The sequence below is a fragment of the Penaeus monodon genome, chromosome 43 (genome assembly GCF_015228065.2).
Source record: "Penaeus monodon isolate SGIC_2016 chromosome 43, NSTDA_Pmon_1, whole genome shotgun sequence".
NCBI classification, from domain to species: domain Eukaryota; kingdom Metazoa; phylum Arthropoda; class Malacostraca; order Decapoda; family Penaeidae; genus Penaeus; species Penaeus monodon.
In genome coordinates this window covers 7626764-7638218 of record NC_051428.1, presented here as the reverse complement: position 1 = coordinate 7638218, position 11455 = coordinate 7626764, and positions in this window count along the sequence as shown.

Below are 11455 nucleotides of genomic sequence, written 5' to 3'. Positions count from 1 at the left end.
TAACTTCCTATTGCCATCCTGTCGCCCCCATACCGTTCTCTTTTGTCTCACCGTTCTCCAGGTCTTTCCACCGCCCATAGGGGGCAGTACCGCCCACTTTAGGACCAACGGTTGTATTACTTGACAAATTAGAATTTTATGGTATACGTGAGACTGCGCACAAGTGGATTTTGATGAGGACACACCTTATTTAACGCAGCAGCAATAAATTCAGATCTTGTGCCACAAGAGCTACCTTGGAGCCCGAGGCCTCTCGTCTCACTAGACATTATTGCTTCTGAGTTGTAAAGTAATTTGAAATAAAGTAAAACCTGTAAATAAAGAAATTTTCGTACTTTATAGTGCTTTGCCAGCACCTTCAGTGCTCTTGTTTTTGCAGGTGACACGAGGCTACAGTAGGCGTAGTCAACACCCCACCTCAGACCCGCAGCTCTTTTCTACACCAGGGTAGCCCTTGTAGGCTTTGACCCCTAGGTAGGGAGGCCCAGTAGTCTGGGGAATCCTTTGGGCGCACTTTTTCTTTTCCTAAATATTTCCCCTTAATGTGACTTTCCTGAGCCTGCCGGAGTTCCTCGTGAACTCCCGTATTCGCTTACCGTCCTTCGCCTTGGCAAGTTCGGCGGTAAGGAAGACCACTTTTTAAAATCCCAACTGAGAATGCGAGGTTCGCGAATGTAAAATGCGTGAATGAAAATCAATCGCTTTTGAACGTGAACCCCTTTATCATCAAAAAGGTCCTTGATGGTCAAGTGGACGGCGATTTTGATTTTGTCAAAAAATTGCGAGATGGAAGCCTCCTTGTTAAAGTACAATATAACTCTCAGATTAAGGATTTACTTAAGCTGACGCAAATTCATGATCTTCGAGTTAAAGTATATGACCATTATATGACCAAGAAGGATGCGCGAACGAAAACTGGACTGTGTTTTTTTACCTTTGCTTTAAATAAAATCCCTGAGTATGTCAATGAGTAACATCAAAACTTGAGGTTGGGGAACTCAAACATAATCCAGAAATGAAAGAACAGTTTACAATAGAAGTTAAAAATCGCTATAGTGCATTGGAGAGCGTAAGTGAAACACCAGATGCTTGGGTTACTTTTCGAGACGCCATTGTTGAGGTAGCGGAGAGTGTTCTGCCGAAGAAGAAAACAAAGGCGAAACAAAAATGGATGACAGCTGAGATACTTGACATGATGGATAAAAGAAGGGCTACGAAGCAAGTAAATATAGAAAAATACAAACAACTGGATGAAAGCATTAAAAAGAAATGCAACGAGGAAAAAGAAACATGGCTCAACAGCAAATGTGAGCAAGTTGAGAGCTTAAAGAATAAGGATACGAGGAATATGCATCAAGAAATCAAGGAAATAGTGGGACAGAAAATGTGCGTTTACAGTGGATGCATAAGAGCAAAAGATGGAAGTATACTCCTGGAGAAAGAAGACATCATGAGCAGATGGACAGAGTACATCAGCGAACTGTTTGAAGATGGAAGAGGTGGAAGGCCTGTTATCAGGAAAGAAGTAGATGGACCAAGCATAATGCAGGAAGAAGTGCAGTATGCACTTCATAGAATGAAAAATGGTAAGGCTACAGGACCGGACAACATAGCAATAGAGTTGGAGGGGTTTGGAGTTCAAAAAGTAACTGAAATTGCAAACAACATCTACAACACAGGTCTCATTCCAACTGACCTCAACAAGTCTGTATTCATAGCGCTTCCCAAGAAATCTGGAGCAATTGAATGTGAACTCCACAGGACAATAAGTTTAATGAACCACATTACAAAATTGATCCTGAACGTTTGCTCAAGAGAATGAAGACCAAAATAAGGGAAAAAATATCACAAGAACAGAATGCATACATGAGAGGAAAAGGGACTCGGAATTCAATATTTATATTAAGAATGTTGGGAGAAAGAGCGATAGAAGTTTAGACAGACTTATATCTATGCTTCATTGACTATAGCAGAGCATTTGATAAGGTAAAACATGAAGAAATCCTCACGATCCTTCCTCTGTCGGAAGGATCGTCAGGGTAGGAGTGGTGGCGGAGTCGCCATGTACATCCACCAAAGCCTCCCTTTTACAGAAGTGACATTGATTCTACTTGAGTTGTCGCAGCAAGTAAAATTAATGCAGTCTGCATATGTTCAGTTTATTGTCCACCTGATACAGTGATAACCTATGATAAGCTCTTTGCTCTTCAGGAACGTCTGCCACAAAATAAAGTAATTTTAGTTGATTTTAATGCTCATCATACGTTATGTGGTTCCCTGCGGGTGAATGGTAGAGGTGAGCAAGTAGTTAAGTTGATTAATGAGTCTGATCTACTCATTCTGAACGATGGTAGTCCGACGCGGGTGGACGATAATACCGGTAATTTGAGCTTTATTGACTTATCACTGGTCTCTTCATCAATAGCAGCCAAGTGCCTGTGGCACACCATTGACGACTCGTTGGGAAGCGATCATCTTCCTATTTTGATTAAATACTCATTGTAAGCGACACGTGAGTTGAGAGCACCACTTCGCCAGATGTAAGCGAGTGGCCACCGCAAGCCACCAGAATATGAGTGACACGAGAGATTAAGAGCACCGCGTCACCAGGTGTGAGCGAGATGAGAGATGGACTTGGGTGGGTCAGTGAAAAGGGGTTTAGTTTGCTGGTTTATTCTTGAAGACAGATATGAGACCCCCCAAGAGACCCCCGTGTCCCCGAGTGGAGGACGAGGTGGTGGAGCTGGACCCTGTGTGGCTTGGGCCGTCTGCTGTGTCCCTCTCTTCTGCCTTACGGACGTGTCCTTTTATGCGGCGGTTCCTTTCGAGGACGGATGTTTGTTCCTGTGCGAAAAGAGAAAGCCGGCGACATCTGCGTCCTGCCCAAGGAGAAGGGCTGGGTTGGCAGGGGGAAGGGGGTTGGTTTGCTGTATTTGAACGTGGCCCCCAAGGCCCCCGGCCCCGAGTGAACGATGGTGGGCTGTTTGGTTGGGGTTGCGGGTGTCCTTTCTCCTCGCGTGCCAGGGGGGTTGGAAAAAATTTTTGGCAGAGGGGGAACATTCGTCCCCGGGAGGGTTCGTTTTAGAGTTAAAATTAAGTGTACAGGCCAGTAAAGGGTCTGGGAGGGAGATAATGTGTTTGTAACCCCTACAAATGGGAAAAAAGGAGCTTAAAAAATTTTGTCCCAAGGGGCGTGTCAAGAGGGTTCCCCTAAGGTCCATCATAGAGAGGAAAAGTTAATTGAAAAGAATTAATCTTTGGGGTAAATAAGAAGATATATGTTGAACCCTACACTGGGTGAACTTAATCAAAATTTTGCGGCTCGGCGTTTAGTCTATGAGGAAGGTGGGGGGGGTTTCCTTCTTTGGATAGCGGGTTTAAAATTAATTTGGGTGAAAATCAAACGTGCGCTCTCGGCGCTTCTGATGACTAAGTGTGGGCGGCCCCCAGGTTTCCTTCTTTTACCCTGAGCGGGCAAAAATTAATTTGCGTTTTTAAACCCGGTAAGCCATATAAAGCATGGTGCCCAATGTTTTGCCATTATTTGAAATGGAGATATACCATCGTAATATTCCCAAAACCTTAAACTAAAAAAGCAAAACTCCAGCTATGGGACAAGATACGAACTTCGAGAGGACTCGTAAAAAATTTGGGGTTCAGTTTTATCAAGGGAGGGCACTAGAAAAAATAGCAATTTTAGAGTAAATTCCGAGTAAGTGGGAGGAGGAAAATAAAGGATTCAGGGATCGAAACACGTGTGAACGAGCGCAGTTTGCACGGCAAGTATAAAGAACAGGATATAAAGAACGATATAGTTATACACAGAATTAACATGGAAAGAATAATGAAGTGATTACTAAAGGAAAAAAACATATAAGAGAAAAAATAGATAATTTCATTAAATTCGACAAAAAATAAACATGAAAATTGATGAGAGCAGCCAAACAAAAACAAAAATTTAATTAAACTCGAAGGTACCATTTGTTTTGGAGAAAAGATAATGCTAAAATGTGCGATTGAATAAAAAGATAATAGACAGAAAGATACTAAACAATACACAATTACGGAGGTTTGGGGGGGGAATGAGGTTGAAGGGGTGCGTGCCTTAGGTTTGTTCAGTGTGGATGGTTAAAAAAAAAACAATGGGTTTAAGGGGAAGTTTGCAGATAGAGTTAGTAGGTGCGTTTTGAGAGTGGCGTGTACTTGAAAATTTTAAAAAAGGCAACTTGTAGCAAGGGGTGGGGGGGTTAGGGAGGCAATAGTTACCCGGCATTAAAAGGTACCTACTTTTTATAGTAACGAGGAAAATTTTTGGGCTGGTAGAACTGCCTCCTGGCTGTGTTAAAGAGGGTTCCGAAAAATTTAAAGGTAGGTGAGTGGTTGGGGAGTGTGGGGGTAGAGTGCGAGGAACATCCAGCGACTTCGCAGGAGGGACACAGGCGTGAGTGGGCAGCACAAAGTAGTAGGACAGACAGGGGGCGGGGAGGGGTTTACGAAGAGGACTTGGTACGATGGCGGGGGTTAAAAGAGGCGGGGGGGGGCACTTCGCGTGGAGGCAAAAGGGTCGGCAGGAGCGAGGTGGTAGGCGAAAATGCGTTGGGTTTGTGAGGTTCTTGAACACCCTTTCCATCAGATTAAGCGACACGTGAGTTGGGGGCACCCCTTCACCAATGTAACAAGTGGGACCGCAAACACCAGAAAATAGAGGAACGAGGGAGATTAAGAGCACCCGCGGTCACCCGGTGTGAGCGAGACAAGATGGGTTGGGTGGGGCAGTGAAAAAAGGGGGTTTGCTGGGTTTTTTTCTTGAAGACAGATATGAGACACCCAAAAGACCCCCCTGTCCCCATGGAGGACGAGATGGGGGAGGGGACCCGTGTGGCTTGGGGCCCTCCCTCTTTTTGCCTTTCGGACGTTCCTTTTTTGCGGCGGTTTCCCTTTGAGGAGGATGTTTTTTCCTGTGCGAAAAACCGGCGAATTGGTCCCCCAAGGGAAGGGCCGGGCTTGGACGGAGGTGTGAAGTGTAACCGGCTTTCTAGTATTTTTGAATCATGCGACAATGAGAAACCCACACCCAATTAGCGTAAAAAAAAGATGGGTTTCCTAAAAGGAGCCAAGCCGAAATTTTTGGAGAAACCTTGTAAATAACAAAATTCAAAATTCGATTTTGAAGCTGCATTTCTATCCATTCCCAAAAATTCGACAGATAGCGTTAAGACAGGTTCCCGGTGGCACCAGATTGCCGCGGGCGCTGTGCGACGCAATAAAGCCTACAGGCTTTTCAAAAATAACATCACAAATGAGAACTTTTGCAATTACAAACAAGCAAGAGCTAGGGCTCGTAGAGTAATAAGACAAGCAAAAAGAGACTCCTGGCGGAGCTTTGTCTCTACAATTAATAGCAATACTAAAATATCAGGTCCCCTATCAATAAAATCAATAAGAAAAAAACATCTTTCAAAATTAATAACATCATCCACGAGGGCACTAATTTCGATTCACCTAGAGACATTGCTAATGCACTCGCCAGGCAGTTCTCTCATACAAGCAGCTCAGCAAATTACCACCCCACCTTCCTGACCATCAAGGAAGCGGCTGAGCTGCAACCAATTCACTTTGCCACAGGAGATGACTTTGATTACAATAAAGATCTTACATGGATGAGCTGTCCGAGCCTAGAAACCTGTAGAGGAACATCCCAGGCCCCGATGAGATTCGATATGAGATGATAAAGCATCTCAATCATGACATGATTAAGTTGCTAGAAGTGTACAATGAAATTTGGAAAACTCATGGCACTTCGCCCATATCATTCCCATATTGAAAGGAGGGGGTAATCCTAGACTTGCCATCTCCTACCGCCCAATTGCGTTGACAAGTTGCTTATGCAAGGTCATGGAACGAATTGTTAACAGTAGACTATTGCATTTTTTAAATTCCAGTAATTTGCTAGTTGACGAGCAGTGCGGTTTCCGCAAGGGACGCCAAACTCTCGATCAACTAGTAAAGAGAGGCAGGTGCCAAAAAAAAAAAAAATTGATTTCAGTATTTTTAGATATAGAAAAAGCCTACGACATGACATAGCGATATGGCCTACTCAGAAAACTTTATGCCTTTGGATTACGTGGAAACTTGCCTTGTTTTATTCAAAATTTCATTTCTGACAGAACTTTCTCTATCAAATTATTTTCCGACAATGTCACTTTTTCGGACATTTTTGTCCAGGCAAACGGAGTCCCACAAGGAAGTGTCTTGTCACCAACATTATTTTTATGCATGATAAATGACATCTTACCAGCTCCTCCTCGGAATCTTAAATATTGTAAGCTGATGATTGTGCATAATGCAGAATTCTCAGCAAATCGCATCCAACTGGCACTGGATATGATTCATAACTGGGGCCTCCAGTGGGGTTTTAAGTTTTCCATTAGAAAGAGTATTGGAGTATTTTTTTCACATGGGAGGAAGGCGAACATCAGGCTAACTCTAGACAACCACCCAATACCCATTCAAAATTCTGTTAATTTTTTTGGTCTACTTTTTGATAGTAGACTCAATTGGAAAGACCACATTAGTCAGTTAAAGAATAAATGTCATCATCATCATCATCAGCCATTGAGGGTCCATTGTTGGACGTAGGCCTTCCCCAACTGTCTCCATTCTGCACGATTGCTGGCATCACGGTGCCAAAATTTTCTGAAGTCATTCTTGGTTTCATGTTTGGGGAGTTTGGGCCCTACCCCACCGCGCTGGCCCAGTGCGAGTTGGCGGGCTTTGGATGGTGCTTCGTCTGGAGCCTCATTTGTTACCTCCCCGACATCGTTGAACGTACTCGGTGCAGCCAACAACATCATCGACCCTCGCGAGCCTCGTAACCGCGGCAAGGTGTCCATCCAACGACGAGGAAAGAATAAATGTCAAAGAGCACTAAATTTATTAAAGTGCATTGCTGGTAATAAATGGGGAGCGGATAGACAGTCTTTGCTAATATATAAAGCCCTGATTAGGTCTAAAGTAGATTATGGGTCAATCGTGTATGGCTCGGCATCGAGAACAAGTTTGAAAGGTTTGGATGCTGTGCAGAATGCTTGTTTGCGTGTGTGTGTTGGAGCCTTGAAAAGCACTCGGATCGAGCGTCTTGAGGTGGAGTCAGGAGTACCTCCCCTCCGACTCAGACGCGGCCAATTAGCCCTGAGCTATGCCGCAAAGGTGGCTCGAGACCCGAGCCACCCTAATGGCAATAGAGGCACTAGGCCCTTTGCCACGAGACTCCACGATCTCGTCGAGAAAGTCGGTATAAATCCTTAGAAACCACTAAAAATGAATTACTGGGTAATATAATTCGTAAGTTACATGGTGCCAACAAATCAATCAAGCTAATATGGGTACCAGGCCACTCTGGTATCCATGGCAATGAACAGACTGACAAATTAGCCTGGTCAACTGGCGATCTGGACACTACCATAGTTCGTACAGATCTCAGGTGTTTTGTGTCTCTATAAAAGCAAAAATACATCTCTTGTGGCAAAGTGAGTGGACCAGCCTCCAATTCACACACAAAATCAAACAAAACATAGAACTGTGGGATAGCCCACAGGGAGGAGAGGAGGTGGTGTTGGCCCGCCTTACTAGACTAACACACCTCACTCCCTACATAGAAAAGAAATACCCTCCACAATGCCCAATTTGTAATACCAACCAAACCATAAACCATATTTTAACAGAATGTCCTACTTACACCAACAAACGACAACATTTTTTTTTTCATTAAAAAAATAATGATTTTACATCAAATCTTTTATCAAATGATGAAAAAAAAAAGTAAAGTAATCACTTTTCTAACAGAGACAAAACTTTATGACCTTATATAGATTGATAGAATAAATAGGATCCATTGGCTTAATAACCTTGACCACATGCCGCTGGTTGATAGCCAAGAAATCCAACAAAGAAAAAAAAGTGGTTCAGCAGTTACCTGAAAGGCCGTCAGTAATTTACTCAGGCGAATGACTGTATTTCCACTCTTGCCCACCCTTGACCCGCTTTTATTGCTCATATTCATTAATGCTTTGGTTTACGTCAGTCTTCAAGATTTTTCTATTTGCAGACGATACTAATGTCTTTCTCTCAGGCCCTACTATTGAGTCATTGAGTCATATGAATGAAGAGTTACGTGACAGGACAAATTGGTTAAGGTAAATTAAATGTAAATGTTGATAAAATGCATTGCCTTATATTTAACTACCTTGTATTTTAAATATTCAATTCGGTAATGCCTAACTTATCCATAAACATGACATTTCTTGATGTGCTGGTTGACAACAAGCTAAATTAAAAATAACAAGGCGATATGTCGTTTTCTCGCCGTGATATCACTAATTCTAGATAAACTATCAAAAGTAGATGACCTTGTATTTAAAACTAGTCATATATTAACAAAAAAAGCATTAGTTTTATTATACCATGGTCTCATATACCGTGTCTAAAGTATTGAAACGTAGCATGGGACCGCTTGGAACGATATTCTAGCGCCGCTGGTTGTGCTGCAGAAACGTGCTGTACAAGCATCGTATGTCGATACTCAGCAGTTGCTGATGAAACTCAGAATACTGAATATCAGAGATATTCATAAAATAGTCCTCAAATCTGTGCATTCACAGTTAGTTAATGAGTTTTGATAGCGCTGTCAATATTCACATAATGAATAACACACACAACACAAAATCTCAGGCCCGAGAGGTCAAGGTGCGAACAATTTAGGAAACTTGTATTCTTTAGAATGTGTTCTTCTTCTTCAAGTGCCTTGTCCTTTCAGGGTGTTGGCGATCCTGGTTTTCCATCCTGTTCTGTCTGTTGACAACTTTAGCAGTTCTAAGTCACTTCTGCCCATATTGAGATCTTTGTTCAAGCTGGTGATGAACTTCTGCCTTTGTCTACCCCTGCTTCTCTTCCCTTCTATCTTTCCTGTTAACACTAAGTTTTCCAATCCTTTACATCTCATTACGTGTCCTAAAAATTACATCTGTTTTTTTCCTGATAACTTTCATTAAGGTTCTTTTAACTCCTGTTCTTCTTAAAACTTCTTCATTAGTAACTCTTCTGTCCATGAAATCCTGAGCATTCTTCTGAGGAACCACATTTCTATTGATTTTAATCTTTCTTTCATATTTTCATAGACTGTCCAAGCATCACACCCATAAAGCAAAACTGACCACACGTAACATTCTAACACTCTAACTTTGGATTTTACCTTCAACTTTCTGTTCTTAAAGACAGCACTCATTTTGTTGAAGACTTCTTTTGCCTTACCAATTCTTTCCTTTATTTCAGTTACACTTCTTCCATCTGATCTTATCAAATTACCCTAGTATGTGAATTTCTCAACATTGTTTATTTCTTCACCTTTGATATTCAAAGAGCATTTTGGTGTTATATTCTTCTTTGATATCACCATACACTCCGTCTTCTTGATGTTTATCTGAAGACCTTTCTTCTCACTTTCTATTACAACCTTTTTCAATATATTTTGAAGATCTGTTTCTGTTTCTGCTATTAGTACAGTGTCATCTGCATATCTCAAGTTGTTAATATTGATCCCTCCAACTTTCACACCTGGCATGTTCTTAATCTCCTTTAGAATAATTTCACTGTATAAGTTAAACAGAGTTGGTGATAATATACACCCTTTTCTTACACCTCTCTTGATTGATGTCCACTCACTTATTTCTCCGTCTATTCTGATGACAGCACTCTGTTCCCACTATAAGTTCCTAATCAGTTGTAAGTCCTTTCCATCAATATCTAATGCTTCCAACATTCTAAACATTTCTTCATGTTTTACCTTATCAAATGTTCTGCTATAGTCAATGAAATACAGGTTTAAGTCTGTCTAAACTTCTATCGCTCTTTCATCCAACATTCTCAATATAAAATATTGCATTCCGAATCCCTTTTCCTCTCATGTATGCATTCTGTTCTTGCGATATTTCTTCCCTTATTTTGGTCTTCATTCTCTTGAGCAAAACGTTCAGGATCAATTTTGTAATGTGGTTCATTAAACTTATTGTCCTGTGGAGTTCACATTCACTTGCTCCAGATTTCTTGGGAAGCGCTATGAATACAGACTTGTTGAGGTCAGTTGGAATGAGACCTGTGTTGTAGATGTTGTTTGCAATTTCATTACTTTTTGAACTCCAAACCCCTCTAGTTCTTTTACCAACTCTATTGCTATGTTGTCCGGTCCTGTAGCCTTACCATTTTTCATTCTATTAAGTGCATACTGCACTTCTTCCTGCATTATGCTTGGTCCATCTACTTCTAACAGGCCTTCCACCTCTTCCATCTTCAAACAGTTCGCTGATGTACTCTGTCCATCTGCTCATGATGTCTTCCTTATTCTTTAAGCTCTTAACTTGCTCACATTTGCTGTTGAGCCATGTTAGAATGTGTTACCTAACGAAAACCTTAAAAATACAACTAAAAGTGATCTTTTTCGTTTGTATTAATATGTAAATTGATAATTTACCATTTTTTTAAATGTCCAAGCTGTATGCCTTATTCTGATTTTATGTTATGGGCTTTGTCAATGATTATTCTGTTTGTAACACACATACACGCACGCACGCACGGACGCACGCACGCACGCACGCACGCACGCACACACACACACACACACACACACACACACACACACACACACACACACACACACACACACACACACACACACACACACACACACACACACACAAACACACACACAAACACACACATAACAACATTACACATACACACACGTACACACGTGCGTATATATATATATATATATATATATATATATATATATATATATATATATATAAATATATATATGTATATATATATGGGGCCGCGGTGGCCGAATGGTTAGAGCGTCGGACTCAAGACTGTCACGACGGCAATCTGAGTTCGAGGGTTCGAGTCACCGACCGCCGCGTTGTTTCCCTTAGGCAAGGAACTTCACCTCGATTGCCTGCCTAGCCACTGGGGGACCAAGTCAGCCCAAGTCAGTGCCGGGTAAATAGAGATGGTGACTCGGAAAAAAAAAAAAAAAAAAAAAAGCACCGGGCGGAAGGCAATGGCAAACCACCGCTCTAAATTGCCAAGAAAAATCATGGAAGCCCATGATCGTCAAGGCCGCGGTGGCCGAATGGTTAGAGCGTCGGACTCAAGACTGTCACGACGGCAATCTGAGTTCGAGGGTTCGAGTCACCGACCGCCGCGTTGTTTCCTTGGGCAAGGAACTTCACCTCGATTGCCTGCCTAGCCACTGGGTGGCCAAGCCAGCTCAAGTCAGTGCTGGTCCCAAGCCCGGATAAAATAAGAGAGAATGATTACCTAAAAGGTAACACCGGCACTCTCCGTGGAAAGGAACTGGGGACCCTACCACGTACTCACTCCAGAGCATCACAACGTG